This window comes from Geotrypetes seraphini, chromosome 6 (genome assembly GCF_902459505.1).
Source record: "Geotrypetes seraphini chromosome 6, aGeoSer1.1, whole genome shotgun sequence".
NCBI lineage: Eukaryota > Metazoa > Chordata > Amphibia > Gymnophiona > Dermophiidae > Geotrypetes > Geotrypetes seraphini.
This window is the reverse complement of record NC_047089.1, coordinates 230546862-230566497: the sequence shown is the minus strand read 5'-3', so window position 1 is coordinate 230566497 and position 19636 is coordinate 230546862. Positions and strand designations below refer to the sequence as shown.

The 19636-nt window shown below is 41.6% G+C and overlaps 1 protein-coding gene across 2 annotated transcripts in view; it reads right to left on the bottom strand.

Moving 5' to 3' along the window:
• Positions 1 to 19636, bottom strand: part of ITSN1 (intersectin 1) — a 412894-nt gene that overhangs the window by 371042 nt on the left and 22216 nt on the right. For both annotated transcript variants that reach the window (XM_033949572.1, XM_033949571.1), the window contains exon 2: positions 8712 to 8768. The gene's annotated coding sequence lies outside the window, so the exon portion shown is untranslated. The remainder of the gene's footprint in view (positions 1 to 8711; positions 8769 to 19636) is intronic.

Here is a 19636-nt window from a genome sequence, read left to right as displayed (position 1 = left end):
CAGCCTCCCTTGGTTCTATTTATTTTTTCTAGAAAAAGAAGGACAGATTGAGACATCTAGGTAAGGTGGCATAACCTGTTGGTCTGACTGGTCTAGCAGGATGAAAAGAACATTTAATGAGGCAGTATGAAATCAAATACTGCTAAGTACATAGATGTAGAAATTGTCCTACACATGTTGGGCACCACCAACCCAATTATAAAGAATTTCCAAGCATATCTTGATATGTTTGTGTATATTTAAACGGAAAACACACACTGTGGCGATGTTCTTAATAAAAAAAAAAAAAAAGTATAAAGTTTATTAATGTGTATTATAAAATCTCAGTGAAGGGGCTAAAATCTAATACATGTGCAAGTGATGCAAATGATGAAGAGACAAGTCACAATCAATGTAAGGTGTAAACCCATGTAGGGTGCAGAACCAACACAGTCCATGTTTCAGCTGAAAAGTCTTCTTCAGGGGTTCTATAAATAATGTATATATGAATGAACATATGTGAGAGTTAAAGGTGAATGTGAGAAAATGTGTGGAGTGAAAAATAATTAGTAAATGTGATGTGAAGAAAACATGATCTGACTGAAATAACAGAATTGTGAATGTGTGAGAATGCGTGTATTAAATAAATTGAATAAACATCTGTAATAAGATGTGTATAAGTGACAAAACAGGTGGATTTAAAATGAAAAGATGAATAAATGTGCCGCCAAAAAATGAGTGATGCTGAATATGAAAGAGTAAAAACTTTATTTAGTATCTATAATAATAATACCTTAGTTAGCGCATGCGAACTTTGATTGAAACTCCGTGCCACATTAAAACACATGCGCAGTACAATAGAACCACCGAGCAGGGAAGCGTCTCAGCGCACGATATGCTGTCGGTATTCCAGAGCGAATGGGAACTGATTTCATTGGACTAGGGTCCTAGCCATACTTCAGAGGCAAAATGAGAAAATAGGAGAAGGGAACTAGGGGCTGAAAAAAAGGGTAAGTGGGAGAAGGGGGCTGCAAAAGGGACATGTGAGAAAAGGAGGCTGGGGCAAGAGGCTGAAAGGGAAAAGATGGGAGAAATGGGCTGGGGAGTGCTAAAAAGGGGTTTGGAGCTGGGACTGAAAAAAGGGGCCATGTGATAAAGGAGGCTTTAAAGGGGGGGTTCTTGGGAAAAGAGACCTGGTGTAGGAGGCTGTTTAAAGAAGACAGCTTGGAGGAGAGGGATGGAGCTTGGGACTGCAAAAGGTGAGTTGTGAGAGAAGGAGTCTGGGTCTGGATTGGGGGGCTGAAAAGAAAGACAGGTGTCATAAGGAGACTGGGGCTAGAACTGAGAGCTGGAAGAGCAGGTATGAGAAGGGGGTTAATAATAATAATAACTTTATTTTTCTATACCACCATAGTCAAACTGACTTCTAGGCGGTTCACATAGAAAGAAGGCTGGACAATCAGCGAATTACAAAATGCAAGAAGAAGGATGTTACATAGTAAATTGGAGAAGCATGGGGAAAGAATATATGAGAGAAGAAAGATGTTACATAATACATTGGGGTTGAAAGGGGAAAGAATATCTAAGAGAGGTCATCTGATTAAGCAAGGAATTTGTCAAATAGAACGGTTTTAATTGATTTTCGGAATGTGTTGTAGGTCTGTCTGGCTTTATTTATGTGGTTTCCCAGCCAGGATTGCTGTCTGTTAGGGTTGGGGGCTATAAAAAAAGGAATGTGTGAAAAGAGAGAACTGGGGATGAAAAAAAGGGGGAGGTGGGAGAAGGGGGCTACAAAAGGGAACATGTGAGAGAAAAGGACTGGGACAGAAGCTGTGGGCTAAAAAGGGGGCATGTGAGAGAAAGGGGCTGAAGATAGGAGCTGGAAGAATAAGTGAAGGTGGGGAAAGGGGGAATGGAGAGGGACTTCTATGGAGGTGAAAAAAGGTGGAAATAGGGAAGGTAAAAGGGGAAATGGGAGCCTGAATATGGGGGTAAGACATAAGAAGAATAGCCATACTGGATCAGACTAATCTATTCTAGCACCCGTTAATGTAATGGGCTTAAACACTAGTATTTAATAAATGTCTGTGATAAAATGTGCACGTGACAAAACGATAGGCGGACTAAGAATGAAAAAATGAGCTATCAAAAATATGATTCCTAAGCTGGAAAACTATTATGCTGGTACAGAAAGCAATGACTAAAAAAATACATACCAGTTTGGGTTAACAACTGTCTTAATAAAGGTATAAATAGAAAAATTGGATGTTTAACTAAAAAGTCAATAGTATCTGAAACAATGAAGGAGAGACAACAAATATTTGCATAAAATACATGAATGGAATTATCAACTTGAATACCGCTGCGGCCGGCGATAAAAAAAAGCCTAACACAGCTTCGGAAAAGGGGGCCTAAATTACATAAAACATACTGATGTCCTATATAGATGAGTGGAAGTAAAAAACCACAAAACTACAAAGAGATGACCAACAAAATAAAATCAATGCACCGGTAAAAATAATATGTTGAAATGAGCTAATAACCAAATAGTTAAAAGGAATGGGCACGCACTGAAATATAGAAAAGAGGAGCAATTAAGGCAATGGTGAGAATGAGTTAGTAGGCTACCAACATAACACTGCTGCCGAAGTTCATATATCATTAAAAAAACGAAGAGTGTGTGTAGAGCAGAGGTTCCCAACCCTGTCCTGGAGGACCACCAGGCCAATCGGGTTTTCAGGATAGCCCTAATGAATATGCATGAAGCAGAACTTCATGCCTGTCACTTCCATTATATGCAAATCTCTCTCATGCATATTCATTAGGACTAGCCTGAAAACCCGATTGGCCTGATGGTCCTCCAGGACAGGAAAATCTGCACAGGGATAAAAGTGCACAAATGTAAAGAATGAAAAATGCTGTAAAACTTGAACAAAGATGGCGTAGACAAAGAGACTTACCATGACAGAAATTGCCAATCTCGCACAAACCCATAGTGATGAAAAAATACTGCAGAGTCATCAGATAAGAGTTGACCATTTGTTGTCTCTCCTTCATTGTTTTAGAAACTATTGACTTTTTAGTTACAAACAATGTTCCCTCTAAGGATTGATGAGGTGTGTGCAAAAAAAAATATGCATGAGCGACAAGTTACATACACTACAAATTTATGAGCAGGCGAGGAGGACGAGTGCCCGTGAGATTGTGGGAGGGTTAAATACTCAAAACTTAGAAGAATAACAATTTACTTAAAGTTTTTGCTTCGCCAGCTTTCTGGTATCTTTACATATAGTGGTGTACCTAGCATATGTAACACTCGGGGCCCATCATTTTTTGGCACCCCCCCCCCTTCTGTACGAAAAACATGATTTTTAGTAACAAGCCACATGTCACACATGAGTACCTAGGAAAAGGCAGCATCTTACATATTGCAGTGAGCAGTACATCAATACACCCATTGTAAAACTAAAGAAGCCAGACCAGCACAGATCAATCCTACACCATCAATCCTAACAGAAAATCATGTCTTTCGAACACACAGAACACAGAAAACACCTTCGCCTAGTATGGAATATGTCATCACAAACTAACCCCTCCCCCTTTTACAAAACTGTAGTGTGGATTTTAGCCACGGTGGTAACAGCTCCGAAGCTCATAGAATTCTGAGCATCAGAGCTGCTACCACCACGGCTGGCGCTAAAAAATGCTCCACAGTTTTGTAAAAGGGGGGGGGGGGGTAAAATAGAAATTCACAGACAAAGGTTAAATTGAACCAGCAAGAAGCTGGACTCTGCATACAATGCAACACCACAGAAACAGTGACATATGTCTCCTAAAGCAATAAATAAATAGAAACTTTTTGTTCTACCTTTGTCTTCTCTGGTTTCAGCTTTCCTCATCTTCTTGTTACCGTCTTCCTTCCATCCACTGTCTGCCATCTCTCTGCCCCTCCCTATATGGCATCTTCTCTCCTTCTATGCCCCTTCCAGAAACTGTATGCCTCCCCCTTCCATCTCTCCTCTAGACACCCCCCCTTTGGTCTGGCATCCATCATCATCCCTCTGTTCCCTCATGGTCTGGCATCTTTCTCCTTTCATCTCTTTCCCTCCCCCCTGTGGTTTTTAGCATCTCTCTCTTCTCATTTCCTCTGCTCAGATCTGATATCTCTGTCTCCTTCCCCATTCTCTGGCATCTCGCTCTCCCCTCTCTCTTCCCTTTCCTTCTCTGGTCTTCCTTCTTTATTTTCTGCCTCCGTTTAAATTAAATTCTTTCTTACTATGCAGTCTTCAGTTTCCCTCTTTTCATTATGTCTACCCACAGCATGCCACCCCTTTCCTTCACCCCTCCTCTATCTCACTAACTATCTTCTTCCCCCATCCAGCATATGTCCTTTTTCTTTATCCCTCCTTCCATCCAAGTCAAGATGATCTACCAACAATAAAATTAAAAAACACAAAGCACACTATACGCTGAGAAAATGTTAATTATCATTCCTATTCTGGGTTTTTTTTCAAACAGGTCAAAGCAGATGACTCTATGCATTGTCACCTCAGTAACAATCATACAAAAAAGACAAATATACCCCCCTTCCTTTTTATTAAACCACAATAGCAGTTTTTAGCGCAGGGAACTGCGCTAAATGCCCAGCGCTGCTCTCGACGTTCATAGGCTCCCTGCGCTAAAAAACACTATTGCGGTTTAGTAAAAGGGGGCCATAGTGCAAAATATAGACAGCATATATAAATTCAGACACATTTTGATCACTAAATTTAAAATAAAATAATTTTTCCTACCTTGTCTGGTGATTTCATGAGTCTCTGGTTGCATTTTCATCTTCTGACTGTGCATCCAATCTTTCTTCCCTTCTTTCAGCCTGTATGCTTCCTCTGCTCCAGACCTCATTCCCTCCCCTAACTTTTTCTTCCTCTCTCCCTGCCCTTTCTTTCTTTTTTCTCTTGATGCCCCCTTTCTTTTTTTCTGTTTCCCTTCTGTCTCCCTGCCTGCCCCTTTCTTTCTTTCTCCCTACCCTCCACAAAGCCACTGCTGCCACCATCAGGGGAAACAGGCCCCAAAGCCACCGCTGCGGCTGCCCCAAGCTCTCTTTGCTTCCCACCGTCAGGCCGACCAGCATTCCCTCGACGTCAATTCTGCCGTCTGAGAGGAAGTTCTGCCCAGCCAGGCAGCGATTGGCTGGCCCGAACTTCCTCTCCGACGGCAGCCTTAGGGGGAGTGCACAGCCGGCCAGGTCCAGGATGGGCTCCGCAATCGACTCACTTTGCCTTGGCGATCGATCATTTTCTGGACCTGGCCAGCTGTGCACCCCCCCTAAGACTGCCCCCCCATCCCCCCTTTGGTACGCCACTGAAGACGTTGCAGCGGCTCCTCTCACGAACCCCACCTGCGTTGGAAGTCCGATGCAGTCGGGGATCTTGAGAGGAGCCACCGCTGCATCTTTCAACTTAAAATAGTGAGCGACACGAGAAAAATTATGAGCGACGCCAATGAAAATAGTGAGCGATCGCTCATGCGCTCAGCTTAGAGGGAACATTGGTTACAAATCTGATTTTTTTCAGTTTACACCTTTTATTAAGACTGTTGTTGCCTCAAGTTGGTATGTATTGGTTTCTTTTATCATTGCTTTCTGTACCAGCTTGATAGTTTTCTGGCTCAGGACTCATATTTTTGGTAGCTCATTTTTTCATTCTTAGTCCATCTGTCATTTTGGGCTAGATTCACTAAGCAAACCAATCGTGCAACGATCGGTTTGTGGCTCCTTTGCGACCCGATTTTACTCCGGCCCAATTCACTTGCCTCTCTGCCAATCGGATTCCGATCCGCCCATGCATGGCATGCAAAGTAGCCAGGGACCCGATTCACTAAAGAATCAACCAACCAACTGGGCTGGCCGATCAACACAAGAAGCGACTGCTGGGGATCAGTCGCAAACGTCCTTTCTGACTCTCCAGCTCCACTGCCGCCCTGCTCTCTACACACCATGCTCTCTGCTGCCCCAACAATATTTAGGAGTACTTGGGGCAAAGCATGATAGTCTGTTTAATTCCCTATGTCATTTGGAGAATTCTTCATTTGTTAATGTTTTTATTATTATTATTTAACTGGACAAAGAGCAAACACTGTTTGGTTTTTGTTTTTTTAAATAGTGAAAAAATCATCTCTCTGCCCACCGCCCCAAAGCACCACCTTGCTCTGCCCTGAATCTCTCCTGCCTGCCACTCCTCTGCCCATAATCTCTCCTGCCTACTGCCCCGAATCACCACCCTGCCTGCCGCCCCAAATCTCTCCTGCCCTTCCCCACATTGCGAGCCCGCGGGTTAAAACCACGGGCTCGCTGGGCTAGTAAAAGTTTATTTATTTATTTATTTATTTTAAAGTCACGGCTCAGACGGGTCAGACGCATGCGTTGGGATCGCACACTAGCGATCCTTGCAGTCGGAGGGGGGCGTTCCTCCGATCGCTCTCATTTAAATTTTTTTGTTTTGGGAATTTGTCGGGTCTGCACAGATCGGCCACAGATCGGTCAAGCAATTGAGGTTAGTGAATCTAGCCCTTTTTGTTGCTTATGCACATTTTATCACAGACATTTATTAAATACTCTTACTAAATATGCATATGTTTTCACTCTTTCATATTTAGCATCACTCATTTTTTGTCAGCACATTTATTCAATCTTTTCATTTTTAGTCCACCTGTTGCTTTGTCACTTATGCACATCTTATTACAGATGTTTATTCAACTTATTTAATACATTCTCACACTTTCACAATTCTGTTATTTCAGTCAGATCATGTTTTCTTCACATCACATTTACTACTTATTATTTTTCACTCCATACATTTTCTCACATTCACCTTTAACTTTCACATATGTCCATGTATATATACATTCTTTATAGAACCCCTGAAGAAGAATTTTCAGCTGAAACACGGACTGTGTTGGTTCTGCACCCTACATGGGTCTACACCATACATTTATTGTGACTGTTGACTCATCATCATTTGCATCACTTGCACATGTATTGGATTTTAGTCCCTTCGTTGGGATTTTATAGTATACATTAATAAACTTTTATACTTTTTTAACATCCAGAATATCAACTCCACAGTGTTTGTTTTTCGTTTGGGGTTTTCCTTCTTTTCCTGTGGAACTGCTGGGTGCTCCTTTGTTGCTGACATTTGTGTATATTACACTGAAATCCAGAAGTAAGTTTTCTTTAAAAAAAATGCAAATGTTAAGATGAACATCAGCAGTAAATCTGAGATATTACGTGCAGCTAAATATGGATTTCTGTATCATGGGTGATGTTACATATTTTAAACTCTATTTTTTTCAAGCACATATCAACACTAAACCACATACACATCTATCGATGCAATTCAACCACCCAAACAAATGTTTTAATACTGTCTTAAGGAGTGTTTAGAGCTGCTGCCTCAACATTCTGATGTTGCGGATTCAATCCCAGTGCCACTCTTTGTGACCCTAGGCAAGTCACCTAACCTCTAATTCCCTAGGTACCATAGCTAGATTGTGAGTCTGCTGGGACAAATAGGGAAAACATTTGGAGTGTCTGATAAAATTACCTGGTTGTAAACTACATAAACACTACATAATGGATATGTTGCAGAAAAAGTATGAGGAAAGACTGGAAGCCCTGAATATGTATACCTAGAGCAGTGGTCTCAAACTCAAACCCTTTGCAGGGCCACATTTTTGATTTTTCGGTACTTGGAGGGCCTCAGTTAATTTTCTTATTAAAGAATTGACAACTTTGCACGAGATAAAACTCTTTATAGTTTATAAATCTTTCCTTGGCTAAGTCTTAATAATAATATTGTAATTTATAGCTAAAGAGACATACGAGTGATCAAGAAACTGTTTTATTTTACTTTTGTGATTATGATAAACATATTGAGGACCTCAAAAGAGTACCTGGCGGGCCGCATGTGGTCCCTGGGCCATGAGTTTGAGACCACTGCCCTAGAGGAAAAGAGGGACAGGGAAGATACGATTCAGACGTTTAAATACTTGAAAGGTATTAACATAGAACAAAATCTTTTCCAGAGAAAGGAAAATGGTAAAACCAGAGGGCATAATTTGAGGTTGAGGGGTGGTAGACTCAAGAGATATGTTAGGAAATTCTTCTTTACGGAGAGGGTGGTTGATGTGTGGAATGTGCTCCCGAGGGAGGTGGTGGAGAGAAAAACGGTGACAGAGTTCAAACAAGCATGGGAATGAACACAGAGGATCTCTAATCAGGAAATAATGGGTATATATTGAAGGAACTAAGGCCAATATTGGGCAGACTTGCACAGTCTGTGTCCCATATATGGACATTCAACTGAGGACGAGCTGGGGAGGGTTTCGATAGTTGGGATGGTTAAGATGGGCTGGAGGGAGCTTTGACAGAGACTCCAGTAGATAGAACCTAAGCACACTACCGGGCAGGGCTCTGGGAATCTGGCCCAGAAATATCTAAGAAAAAGGCCATTTCAATTAAATGATTAATTTATGGAAAATTTACTATATCAAGAACTGTATTTATAATAATAATCTTACAACAAGCAAAAATTAAAATATTTTATCACACCTCGGGCCAATACACAATCCCTTCACTGCAAAACACAATGCACAAACTTGTGCAAAAATGCACTCAGTAGATTGTGCTATTATGGTTTGGTAAGGTCTTAAGACACAAAGAATAATAACCTTACCTGTGAAAAGGTAACACTGTAAATATTACACCAAGCCATAAAACATCATTACACCACCTAATGAGAAAAAAAGAATAAACACGACTGTTATATCTACACAGAAACTACATGATAGCGGAATAATGAACCTTTGCCACATATGCAAAACACAAACAAATATGAAATGACGAACCACAGATCACAATAGAGATAGGAATGCAAAAAACTGAATTGGAAACCTCAAGAATCAGATTTAGCATATACAACAATTGTAGAGAAATAGAAACTAAAATGAAAGATATCAGAAATGTGATTTCTAAAACCTGATACATTTCAATTAACAAATTCAAAAAACATAACTTTTCTATCTTCATTGTCTGAACATTTTACTTTTCCATCCACTTTGATTCTAAGTGTTTCTTTTCTGTTTTTCTCTCTTTTTTTTCCCTCTCACTGCAAGGTCTCCTGTTCATTTAAAATTTCTCCTCTATCTTCCCTATAAGCTGCGAGGCCACACACCAACTGATAAGAGGCAACATAGCTGAATTTGCAAGACATGCAGCCAGCACACCAACTTGTAACTTCCAGGTCCCACTGCCTTCATCTGTCACTACCGCTGCTGCTGGCTTTCTCAAATCAGCAGCAGCAAAAAAGAAAATGCAAACTAATGGACCGCATTGCATTTATCCATGGCTGCTAACTACGTCCTGTCATTTCTTGTTCTGGTGGTGGATTAAAAGTGCAGTGCAGCCCTGCGCTGCTTGTGTTTTGTCGTTGTTGCAGGTTTGGGAAGCAGCGGTGGAGGCAGTGGAGAAGGAGCCAGATACTTTAAGGAAGTGGGAGGTAGAGGGGCACATAGTGGAAGAAGTGGGGAGGACAGGAGCACATACTGGAGGGTCATTCAATGTCAAGTGGTCTAGGCCTCCCCATCTGACCATCTCAGAAATTGATGAAATTTTCTATTATTTAAACAGGAGCTCTGTAATCTTAAGCAGGAATTGGATGCAATCAAAGCAGCTTCCATCACTCCACAGAGTCATACCAATTTACCACCAGTGCTTCAGAGAGTATTGCAATCAAGGAATAAATGGATCACAGTAGGATCAAGTAGATTGCAACATGTGACACAGAACCATCCATCCTCACAACTGCACCTACAGAATTCTTTTGCTCCATTAGAGCATTACAATGCTCAAGAAAAAATTGAGATGAAACTGGAACCAGTGAAGATAACTCATGAAGAAAAGTATCCACAAAGGAAAAGAAAGAAAGCTCAATCCAGAAAATTATTGCTGTTAGGGGATTCCATCATTAGAGGCATTAACCTTGGAATACAAGACAAGGAGCCTATAATAGTGAAGTGTCTCCTAGAATCCTCAGCTACCAGGAGCACCAAACAATACTGTCCATAATTAGGGAAGAAACGAAGAATTCTAAAGCTGATGTTGTTATCCATTTGGAAACAAATGACCTAGCCAGCAATACCCCACTTGTGGTGCAAAAAGCCTTTTGGGCGGTGGCGGCCACAAAAGCAAACAGGATGCTATGAATTATTAAAAAAGGGATGGTTAACAAGACTAAGAATGTTATAATGTCCCTTTATCGCTCCACTGTGCGACCTCATTTGGAGTATTGCGTTCAATTCTGGTCTCTTTATCTCAAGAAAGATATAGTAGTGCTAGAAAAGGTTCAAAGAAGAGCAACCAAGATGATAAAGGGAATAGACCTCCTCTCATATGAGGAAAGACTAAAAAGGTTAGGGCTCTTCAGCTTGGAAAAGAGATGGCTGAGGGGAGATATGAATGAAGTCTACAAAATCCTGAGTGGAGTAGAATGGGTACAAGTGGATCGATGTTTCACTCCATCAAAAATTACAAAGACTAATGGATTCATCTGGAAATCATGGCCTTGGATGCCGGTGTGCCACGTCTAATCTAACTGGTGAGCACAAAGAGATAGTCGGACAGCCTGAACTCATTGGTAACCTCAAGATATCGTAAAAGGACTCTCTTCACATCCAACTTTTTTCAGAATCTGGTCCTTCTCCTTAGATCCTGTGGACTAGAAAGCCAGCAATCTGACCTCTTAATTGACATGAAAAACCAAAACAACTTTTGGCAATAAGGACAGAACAGTGCACATAGAAACTCCGGCCTCCATGACCTTGAGGAAAGGCTCTCTGCAGGAAACAGCCTGTAGCTCCGAGACTCTTCTCATTGAGGTAATGATCATGAGAAAAACTGTTTTGAGCGTAAGATTCATCAAGAATGCTTCCTTCAGTGGTTCGTATGGAGCCCGAGTAAGGCCTTGCAAAACCACATTAAGGTTCCATGATGGAAATGGGTGTTTTATTGGGGTCATGAGCTGCAACACCCCCTTTAGGAACCTGGCTATGTCCAGATGAGACGCCAAGGAAGTTTTGCACTCTTGAGCCCTGAAACAAAGTCCAGCCACTTGGACTCTTGAGAGATGCCACTGTAAGACCCTTATTAAGGCCAGCCTGGAGGAAAGCCAACACCAAGATCGGAGCAGAGGATGGTTTCACCTTCTCCTTACTGCACCAGTGCTGGAAAGTTTCCTATGCCTTAGCATAAGCAAAGACCATTGTAGGCTTTTTGGCTCTGAGAAGGGTAACAATCACCACCTCTGAATATCCTTTGTGAGCTAACGCCTCACACTCAAGATTCATGCCATAAGAGCAAAGCAATCCAGATCTTCTATGACCACTGATCCCTGAGAAAGAAGGTCCAGCTGCACTGGCAGTCTGAGACCTGCACCCCTTTGAAGATGCACTAGATCCACATACCACAGTCTGTGTGGCCAATCTGATGCCACAAGAATGACTTTTCCTAGATGGCCTGCAATTCTGTGGAGCATTCACCTTTTCATGGACCATGGAGGAAACACGTACAAGAGCTCTTTCTTTGGCCAAGGTTGGACCAGAGTGTCCATTTAAGCATTTAAGCTTCTGTGCTGAAATCTTCAACTTAAGAAGCCATCCTTCTTCTTGTTTCTTGCTATTGCCCTCAGATCAAACATTGGGTGACCCCAGCAACAAACAATAGCTTAGAATGCTGTGGTAGACAGTGACCATTCTCCCAGATCCACTGTCTGTCTGCTGAAAAAATCATCTTGGACACTGTCCACTCCAGTTACATGCTGAAAAGAGCCTGACGAGGACACTCTGCTCACTGAAACAGAGAGCAGGCCTTCCGACTCGGCTACGTGCTCTTAGTGCCTCCCTGGCAATTGACATATGCCACCACAGTAGCATTGTATGAGAAGACTCAGACTGCTTATCCCTCCAGACTCTTCTCCAGCTTCTGCAACACTAATTGAATGGCTCAACCACTTCCACTGGGAGGCTGACCAATGCTTTTGGATTGGGTATGCTTTTGGATTGGGTTGCATTGAGCCCCCCAGCCGAATAGGCTGGCATTCATTGTCACAGTTACCCACGAAGCTATTCTGAGAAGCACGTCCCTTGATAACACCTGTGGGCAGAGCCACCAGCCCATACTGGCTCAGACTTCCAGAGTCCGCAGCAGAGACTTCTGCAGAGACCAACCCGATAGCAGAGTGCTATGGAGAGGACACATGCAAGCCTTTGCCCAGCACAAATTCATTATCTAAGTGCCAGCTTCTGTCTACATGCCTCTGGAAGATGTTCTCTGCTGTGTTGAAAAAGACTCCCAGGTATTCCAGGGATTGGGATGGAACCAGTTGGCTCTTTTAGAAATTCATGATCCAACCCAGGCTCCACAGGATCCAGACCATGTGAGCAACCACTTGTTCTCCATCTGAGAACAATGGGGCTCTGATCAGCCAGTCATCCAGGTAGGGATGCACCTGCAATCCTGTGCTGTGCAGATGCACAGCTATTCCCACCATCACTTTGGTGAATGTACAACGTGCTGTCGCCAGTCCAAAGGGAAGAGCAAGGACAGGTAAAGGTTATCTGGGACATGAAATTTCAAGAACTTCCTGTGTTTCGGAAAGATGGGAATATGTAGGTTGGCCTCTGTCAAATCCAGAGAGGCCACAAATTCCCCAGGCGCCACCACCACTATAACTGACTACACTGTCTCCATGCAAAAGTGCAGGAGTGTGTGAGATCCAGAATGGGTCTCCAATCTTCTGAACCTTTCTTGGGTACTATGAAGTACATAGAGTAGATCAGAAAAACTCCTTCCGGCTCATGTGCAGAATGAAAAAACTGAAGGTGGCAACAGAGCACTCTGGTGAAGGAGGTGTTGAAATGCTGGAATGGATTTGCAAACATGGGGAAATTACCCATCTGTCCAGAAGGAAACACCTATTGCACTACAAATCTATAATAATAATCCTCTAAGCGCGCATGCGAACTTAGGAGGATATGGAGACCTGACATGTGCTGTACCCGTCCGTGGCGGCAGCTTGAGGCGCATGCGCCACAATACAGCCGGCGACTCCCCCCCTCCCGCCCTCACTCACAGCCAAAACCTTCTCGCCGGCTCACTCACCGCCAAAACCTTTCCGCAGCCCCCTTCCCAGCCGCCGCGTTTAAATTCATAGACAAGCGCTACACCGTGCTACCACTGGCCTCGCCGTCTTCTGTCCACTGCGGCCCGCCCTCTCTGACTACTTCCTGTTTCCGCTAGGGTTGGCCGCAGTGGATAGAAGACGCTGAAGACAGCACTTTTCTGTGAATTTAAACGCAGCGGCTGGGAAGGAGGCTGCAGGAAATGCTGCTGCTGCACAGGAAAGGCCGGAAAATGCTGCTGCTGCATAGGGAAGTGTGTGTGTGGAGGGAGAAATTCTGCTTCTGCACAGGGAAGGCCGGGAAATGCTGCTTCTGCACAGGGAAGGGTGGGAAATGCTGTTGCTGCTGCACAGGGAAGGGTGGGAAATGCTGCTTCTGCACAAGGAAGTGGGGGGGGGGAAATGCTGCTTCTGCACAGGGAAGGGTGGGAAATGTTGCTGCTGCTGCACAGGGAAGTGTGTGTGGGGGGGGAAATGCTGCTGTTGCTGCTGCACAGGGAAGGGTGGGAAATGCTGCTGCTGCTGCACAGGGAAGGGTGGGAAATGCTGCTGCTGCACAGGGAAGTGTGTGTGTGTGGGGGGGGGGGGAAATGCTGTTTCTGCACAGGGAAGGCCGGGAAATACTGCTGCTGCACAGGGAAGTGGAGGGGACAGAGAGGAAAAGAGGGCCTGGGAGCAATCTTGGTTTGCTTTGGGGGAGGGGAGACAGAAGTGGGCCATGGAGAGACAGAAAGACAGGCAACGCATTAGAACGAAAGAAAGACACACAGAAAGACAGCGGGCAGGGAGAGAGACAGAAAGAAAGACAGACAGGGTGCCAGAGAGAGAACCAGAAAGAAAGAAGGACAGACAGCGGGAGGGAGAAAGAAAGAAAGGAAGAGAGAGACAGGGGCAGGGAGAGACACAGAAAGAAAGAAGAAAGACAGACAGACATATTCTAGCACCTGTTAATGTAACGGGCTTAAACACTAGTACATATATAAGATACTAGGAGCTGATCTCCCTATGCCCCTGCCACCTAGTGGATCGTTGTGGTTCAGCACTAGTTTAAATTCTCTTTTCTCCAGTCCTGCTTGAGTGCACCAATAGGAAATTTACAAACATAAATCCAAATTTCTCAGCACTTGGGTATTTAGAAATGATTCGTGCTAAGGGATTTCTAATAATTCAAGTTCTGAATGAAATGTGAACTAGTAACGCAGAAGTAAAAATTAGAGAGGGAAAAAAGAATGCATGTCAGGCTAACAAATGACTAAGACTAAAAGATTTTACAAATTGTATATGCATCTGTGATTGGTTACTATGAACAATTTGGTCAAAAGTACTTTGGCCTCACGACATAAGCTACAGGGAGGGTAATTCTGTGCAAACTGTCAGCAAGTATACATATAAATTCTAAGGTCCCAAAAAGCAGGAAGGCAGATGGGTCAGTAAAATCCAGACCAGTGAGTAGATGTGAACAAACCAAAATGAAGACCAAGATGATCCAAGATTCATTTTATTGATAAAGCAACAGAACTCCAGTCCCATTGCCTTATAAATAAATTAATCTTGGATCATCTCGGTCTGCATTTTGGTTTATAAATTCTAAGCAAAAGCATGAAATATACTTTCCTTTCAAAATTACTCTATGAAAATGCTCCAAGCTTTGTTTTACATACATAACATAGTTTATTAAAATTTTGATTACACGCAAATCATAAAATTCAAAGCATGTACAATTAAATAAAACATTAAAAAGGGGAACCAACTCCAAATTACAAACAGGACATAACGAAGACTTTACATACTAGACATAGGGGAGGTTTGCAAACAAGAAGGGAGGAGGAAGAACTACAATATTGTAAAGAAGACAAGGAGGGAAAAAACAAGGAGGGAGGGGGGAAAAGGGTAATGGTAAAAGGCAGCAAAATAGTAGAAAGGAAGGATTACTCATAGGCGGTCCTTGAAAAGAAAGCATTTTAGACTTCCCTTAAATTTGTCTATATTTTGTTCAGCTCTAATATAAGATGAAAGAGTTCCAGGTTATAGGTGCTATGACAAAGAAAATGGAGGCACGATGGATACCGATATTTTTTAGTGAGGTGACATAAATGGCTCCTTTTACTAAAGTGCACTAGCAGTTTTAGCGTGCGCTAAACGCTAACGCCTCCATAGAGCTTGCATTAGTATTTTTCATTTAGCGTGTGGTTAGCGCACGCTAAAAAAAAAAAAAAGCGTACCTTAGTAAAAGGAGCCCAAAGTGTTTGTTGAGAGGATCATATGGTATCAGAAGTCTGTCTAAGAAGGCTGGTTCATTGTTTTTTTTTTTGTGTTTTAAATGTTGAGAGTAATTTTGTATGTTATCCGATGAGGAATAGATAGTCAGTGTGCTTTTTTTAATAGCGGAGCGACATGATCATATTTTTTTGAGTTTGCAATAATTTTGATATCAGAATTTTGGATCAACTGAAGACGTCTGATATCTTTTTGACATAATCCTTTAAAAAAGTATGCACTCAATACTAAAGCATCCCCCAACTCGGGTAACCATATGCATATAGATTATATGCACAAAAGTTAATGTCCGCACAGTTCAGACAATTTAACAAAGGCTATTTCTGTGCATAAAACAATGCTTTACCAGTGGAAATCTCTTTCAAAATTACCCCCTAAGGGACTAATTATTCTCTAACACTGCAATAACAAGTTTATGATTCACTTTTCATTCCTGAGTGCTGAACTTCTACAGGCATCTTGAAACTAATACAGGAAATATCACACAAAAATCTCACCAGAGCAGACCATTTAACCAGCAATTAATATTCTAGATGGAGGAAATTAAGAGAGCCTGGGGTAAAGCAAAACATAGGCATAGCGTTAACTGACAATAGATGACCAGATCTGAGAGGACAGACACAGCAAACAGAAAATTGTCCATTTTTATGTTCTGATAAGTAGCTTCTTTGGGTCTGGCTTGAAAAATCATCTAATTCCCCACTCTCATCTAGCTATTCAAAATTATTTTAACTTTCAGTTGAAACCAGGGAATTGAGGAGGATAAAATGCATGGATGACTCTTGCTAAATATTAAAGTTGCAATGGTATATAGCAGACTGACAGATAAAGTTAGAAGTCAGCCAAATAATTTTCACTGCAAGAATAAATCCCAACTGCTATCTATAAAAGTATGGCCATTTTTATGATCTCTCTCTCTTCATCATAGCAGCTGGTTGTCTTCCTCAATCATAGTTTTAACACCACTCCCCTCCCATGTCTAATCACAACACTGTGTAATAATCTAAATAATTACCAATACTAGTTTAGTTGCTGCCCAAGCATTCAGACTTCTAGGTATCCCACATAACCATTAGAAAGACTCACCTATGTGAGAGCCTTGCATTTCCACTAGGACTTGCAGTTATTTTTGTGCAAGCAGCCTACCAGACAGCCAGCTAAGTGGCTGCCTGTTTTGACTTCTACTAGTTCTGGTAACTGGCCACGGGCACTTGAGATTTGCAGTCTATATCCCCGACATTACTAAGCAAGGATCTTCTTGATCTTAAGTTGGCCTTTGCTCAAGGGACTTTAGTAGCTATACTAGTGATTAGATAGGATTTATTATTGACTTCTACCATGTCATAGTAACTACTTTGCTATTCATTCTAGCTGTCCCACAAACTTTACTGAATTGTTCACATATGACACTTTTGAATCAGCTCTTTCTTTACTTTTGCAAATAAGGATCCTCAGTGCTTAATCATATGTCCTCTTAGGAAGTCATTTTCTAACTTCCTGCATTATTGAGAAGCATATGTGTACTAGGCAGACTGATGGATTTTCAAAGCAGAAGTACACAAAATACTATCACTTTAAAAAATTACACTAAGAAAACTGTGTGCATATTTACACCTACTATCTGGGGCACATAATTTTTCTGGGCTAAAACATGGGCATACAAATGCATTTCCAAAAGTATGTGCATAACCCCTCCACAACCTTACCTTCAAGGAGCACCTTCTGAAACAACATAAAGCTGTTATACATAACTTTATCTACATATAAAGGTGGGAAATCTTATAAAATCCCATTTCTTCGGGTAAAGCACAACCTTATCTGTGGAAATAGCTTTGAAAATTGCTCTTAAAGTCTATTACTGTTTCAGCTTCTACGGCTCCAGGAGCCTTCAATGCATCTACTACATTTTTTTGCAACTACTACTAGAACAGGGGTAGAGAACTTTGGTCCTTGATTGCCGATTGGATTTTTCAAAATATCTGCAATGAATATGCATGAAATAGAAATGTAGAACATGAAGGCAGATAAAGGCCATCCAGTCTGCCCATCCGCACCATCCACTATCTCCTCCTCTCTATAAGAGATCCCATGTGTCTGTCCCATAATTTCTTGAATTCAGACACAGTCTTTGTCTCCATCACCTCTATCAGAAGACTATTCCAGGACTCTACCACCCTTTCTGTAAAAAAGTATTTAATTAGATTACTCCCGAGCCTATCATCTCTTAACTTCAATCTATGACCTCTCATTCTGGAGCTTCCTTTCAACTGAAGGAGACTTGCCTCAGGCGCATTTATGCCATGTAGGTATTAAACGTTTCTATCATATCTACCCCCTCCCACCTTTTCTCCAAAGTATACATATTGAGATCTTTAAGTCTGTCCCCAAACACCTTATGACAAAGACCACCAATCATTTTAGTAGCTTTCCTCGGGACCGACTCCATCGTGTTTATATAGTAACATAGTAAATGACTGCAAATAAAGACTTGAACTGTCCATCTAGTCTGCCCATTAGTTATACCCATTAAAAATACATGATTAAATTAACTTGACTCTTCTTTGATATTTCTGGGACATAGACTGTAAAGTCCACCTGGTATTGTCCTAGGTTCCAAATGCTGAAGTTGCCATCCAAGTTCACTCCAACCTATCCAACCATCCTGTTCGCAGGATATCTACCATAAAGTTTGACCAGTAATATCCTCATGTTCCAAGTTAGTGGCATTCCCATTGATGCCCTACACCAAATAACCACATAAGGGACACAGACCATGCAAGTCTGTCCAGAAACAGCCTTAGTTCTTTAATTTACATCCTTTGTTTTCCAATTAGAGATCCTCTATGTTTATCCCACACTTTTTAAAATTCCATCACCATTTTCCTCTCCAACACTTCCCTCGGGAGGATATTCCAGGCATCTGTGAAAAAGAATTTCATAAGATTGCTCTTGTGTCTTCCTCCCTACAACCTCAAATTATGCCCTCTAGTTTTACTATTTTCTCTTCTCTGGAAAAGATTTGGTTCTATATTAATACCTTCCAAGTATTTAAACGTCTGTATCATATCTCCCCTGTCCCTCCTCTCCTCCAGAGTCTTCCAGTCTCTCTCATACTTCCTTTTGGTTCAAACCCCTTACCATATTTGTCAAATTTCTCTGGATCACTTCAAGTTTTATATCCTTCACCAGATACAGCTTCCAAAACTGAGCACAATACTCTAAGTGTGGCCTCACCAATGACCTATACAGGGGTTCTCAACATCTCCCTTTTTCTGCTGGTTATTTCTCTTTCTATACAGCCTAGCATCCTTCTGGCTACAGCCACCCTCTTTATCAAACTGTTTACAGGCCTCCAACAAAATCACCCACTCGCTCCGTCAGTGCTTATCAGCCTCTCACCTCCCAGCACATATGGGTCCCTCGGATTTCTACCCCCAAATGCATCACTCTGCACTTCTTTGCATTGAAGTTTAGTTGCCAGATGTTAGACCATTCTTCTATATCTTTTTGAAGGTGCAGTCTCCAGAATTATACACAATATTCTAAATGAGATCTCACTAGTCTTATAAGGGGCATCAATACCTCCTTTTTCCTAATGGCCATACCTCTCCCTATGCCCCTTTTACAAAGCTGTGGAAGCGATTCTACTGCAGCAAATGCACCAAAGGAATTGAATGGGCTTTGATGCATTTGGTGCGGAGAATCACTACTGTGGCTTTTTAAACAGAGGTCTCGCTAAAGTCCTGGTATAAATCAACTCCTGTTTATGCTGTTGAATATGCACTATTGCTCCATTTTCCTATTTTGAAATCTAATCTAAACCTTGGATTTGTATATTGGATCATCACCTTAAAAGAGCTTGACTTGGTTAACAAAATAGCTGTAAAATAAAGGAATCATGAAAAGTAAAATAAAAGCTCAGATTAAAAAACAACCAATCTAAAAAAAGAACTATATATCAAAAGAACTATATATATTTTCTTCCTTGCTTTGTGACCATTAGTACTACTTTAATACTTCAAAATATCAACTAAACAGTTTCCTCTGTTCTCTAGGCCTCTTTTCTTCTCCAGCTTAATATTTAATTTCTCACAGAAATGATTTCTCTCTTTTTTTTTTTTTAATTTTTTTTTGAATGGCCCAAGTGT